The sequence below is a fragment of the Buceros rhinoceros genome, unplaced genomic scaffold, assembly GCF_000710305.1.
Source record: "Buceros rhinoceros silvestris isolate BGI_N320 unplaced genomic scaffold, ASM71030v1 scaffold6554, whole genome shotgun sequence".
NCBI classification, from domain to species: domain Eukaryota; kingdom Metazoa; phylum Chordata; class Aves; order Bucerotiformes; family Bucerotidae; genus Buceros; species Buceros rhinoceros.
In genome coordinates this window covers 97,602-101,398 of record NW_010409960.1, presented here as the reverse complement: position 1 = coordinate 101,398, position 3,797 = coordinate 97,602, and positions in this window count along the sequence as shown.

The following is a 3,797-nucleotide window of genomic DNA, read 5'->3' as shown; positions in this document are numbered from 1 at the left end:
TATACAATTTATATATATAGTTAGAAGTAAAATACGTGTGTGTAAATATGTAAGTACATATTTATATAAATAACCAAATAAAACCACCTTGTAGTGACAACATTTCTCACATTATTACACAACACCGACACCATGTGCTGTTTCAAACCTGGGGTCACACTTGTGTAAATATGTAAGTACATATTTATATAAATAACCAAATAAAACCACCTTGTAGTGACAACATTTCTCACATTATTACACAACACCGACACCATGTGCTGTTTCAAACCTGGGGTCACACTACTACATGAAGTGGCAGCAATAAACTACTCCTCATGAGCTTACTAACAACCTACCTATCTGTGGGGAGAAAAAAAAAGATAGACTAATCAAAAACTTCTACAATAATTACAAGTTCAACCCATTTTATGATTTTTAAAACGACGCACTCGCATAGTTAGGAAATAAAAGGCTGAGAGCTTTAACAAATGCACAGAACCATCATATCCAATATAACATCAGAGGAAAAACACCAGGTAGGAAGGAAATTTTCTGCTGTGGAGCACTGGGTGTGTGAGCTCATGTAAGGGCTGATCAAAGGGCTGCCTTGTCACGCAGTGCCAGGAACAGTTTTGCAGGCTGTGAAGTCAGAAATCACAGGCTGGGGTTGTTTTACCCATCATTGTTTTATTCGTCGCGCGCCTCAGTTATGATTTTGTGCTAAAGAAATTTTAATATGAAAAAATAATACTGATAGGCAGGGGAAAAGTAACAACCTCTCTATATAAGCTCTTACATTAGCATTAAAAAGGATGGGTAGTTACTATCTGTCGCTAAAGGCTTTCCAGAACATGTATTTAATTTTTTTGTGATGTAAAGAAATGAACTGACAAATAAACCTGTTGTGATTTATTTCAATCCCCATAGTCAAGTTACTAATGTAATTTAAAGAGACTGAGTCCAGGAGTAAGAACCAGGATGGTCTTTAAGCAACTACTACACATGACACTCATAATGGAGGAAAAAAAGAAAAAAAAAAAAAAAGAAACTGATTTAGGGAAAAAACCCAACAAACCCCCCCGTTGTCCCAGGAATTTACTACTACAAGGGGCTGTGACAGCACCACACCACCCCGACCCTAGCTCTTCCCGCCACTTGGCCGACTCTGCTGTGAGCATGATTCGCCAATACAGCAGAAAAAAAAACCCTTAATAATACAAAGTCAGGAAACTGAGTGAGAGCAAAAGAAGTTATAGCACCATTCCAGAACGGTTTGTTTTTAACAAAAGCAGCCCCGTGGAGAGCCATCGGAGAGCTGTTATTCGAGTCTTGGTGGCTCTGTCCCCGTGTCTGTCACCTAAACAAGCCAGAGTCTTTCTGCTTTTGTCACCCTAGTATGGGATGGATTTTCCCCTCGTGGTTTAGCCAGGCTGTATCTACAGTTGCGTCGGAGTCTGCTGCCTTCCTGTATTTTACTGGCAGTGTGCTGCTTTCCTCTGCATTAACTCTGCTTGCTATTCGTTGGCTCTTTAAATAAGCTTTCATACAAGGAAAGATACTGAGTTCTTTCGGTAGCTGTAAAAGCTTCCCAGCGATGTCCCACATCACTCGTTTTCTGAAATATACTTGAACTTGAGGTTTACATTTACATTCAGCAGCGGCAGCCTGTATTTTCAAGAGCTGTTCAGCACAGGAGAACAGCAAACTGTAAACTACCTGCACATCATCACCCGGGCCTCACCCAGGAGAAATTAATGGCCTAATGTGGACTTTGCTTCCATTGAAAATTAATTCTGTCGGTTTTTATATTATGTTTTCCATCCCTGCGCCTTAAAAGATGAAAAAAAAAAAATAAAAAAGAGAGAGCAGCTTCCTTAAAAGCAAGACAGTCCATACATATCTTACTCTGTACCCAAAAAACCCGCATCCTAAGAAATCCTGCTGGTATTATTAAATTTGAATCTCAGTCTGTGCCTCTCTCTTCTCCTATAACTTCTCTTATTTATGCAGCTAAAGTTTTGCAACAGCCACATGAGCAGACTCCCAACAGCACCTGAAGGTACTACAATAAACCTCACAAGCATGAGTTACTACAGTTCATCCCAAGTACAGCTCAAGTCGTGGATGTAAAACCCAACGGCTGGGTAAAAGGATAAAAATTCCATGCAGCAAATACAGCCCTTGGGATAGCTTGGCGTGAGCAATTTTTGTAGGTTGCTGGAGGCACCACTTCCAGTAAAAAGCACTGAGGTTGCAACACAGCCTAGCAAGGGTTAACTGCTTTTGAGAGAAACCCGAGTTTTTAAGGATTTGAGAAGCTGCTAACAAATATGCTACTTAATATGAAAGGGAACAACTTCTCAAAGGAGAAAAATGTCATCGGTTGGTGCCAAAAATAAGGAGGCAGGAGCAGATAAAAAGGCAGCAGCTGTTTCATGTTTTAAAGTATCGTTTAACTGCTCTGTTTTAAATCTTTCCATCCCCAGCAGAAGATGTCAGTTTGCCTCTTCTGAAAAACCAGCATGTAATTGCATGTCTCCAGAAGTAATTACATTCGACGGCAAGTTCCATCAGATTAACAAATTGATTTACGTTGCATTGTTGGGTTTAAAGCGAACTCCTCCCCACAGTGAGAGAGAGATGCAGCGAAAGGAGGCTGAGAAGCACCTGCAGCTACATCTAAACAAAGGCAAGGGACATCATTAGCAAACAGCTTTGGCATTCCAGCGCTTTCGGAAGCCAAAGCAAAAGAACAGTTTTGGAGCAGAAGGGTCCCAGGGAGGTCAGGCCGATTGCATCTCCACACTTACAGCTACTCCTCATTAAAGGAGCATGAGGTGCGCTCGGGAGCTGGCAGGAAAGCGATCGAGATCCTCAGTTTTCAAGACTACATAATTATTTAATCAAAGCAATCACTACTTATCTATATATATTTTATTCTCTTTGGCCAACAACAAAGGCATTTTTTTCCTTGGCCTTTATCCTTCCTGAGAGCTTTCATTCGATTAGCCTGGGGCTTTTGATTACAGAATGACACTCATTTAGAGAAAGGCTGGAAATCTCCACGGGCCATGCTCATTCCTCAGGGATATTTATGACCCCTATCAAATATCTGATGTTTTCTCCAGAGACCAATCAGAGCCCGGGACAGACCCTGCTTTTCAGCTGCACCACAGTTTCTTCACTCTATCTTATTAAGGGCGTCATCAAAGCCTTTCAGTTAGGCTGTAAACCTCGAAGCGGTACCCGCAGAGAGCATCACTGCTGGCGACGTTCATGTCACCTTAAAGAGGTCAAAAGCCTAAAATCAAAGGAAGGTGGAAGCATGGGATCCAGCATTCCTCCAGCTCCGTTTTTAGGCCCTGTCTTCCTCAGCTGGCAGGAGCAAAGGGTACCCCAAAGCTTTCCTTGGCTGTAGCAAAGTGTCATCCATCATTTTGCTCTGCAAGGAAACAAATGCTTCCCGAACCACATTAAACACTGAATGGCAAGTAAAATTAAAGCTTAATTGAAACGGGTATTAAGATTCATGCTAATGGAGACCACCTGTTTCATGGGTACCGTCGCCAGTGAAAATAGCAGGATGGGAAAGAGAATCAGAAGAAGAAATTTAATCCAAAACTGCTCTAATGAAGGAGATTTTCCTTTGAAAAATGAGAACTTGGGAAGATTTCGGTATTTGCATACTGCTGGGCACAAGAACCGTGAAACGTTAAAGTAATGATGATAAAGATCAGAGTCAGAGCTTTGTCTGAAGACTGTGAAGACTTTTCAGGAACGTAATTCCTGGCACTTTATAAAATATTGGCTACTCT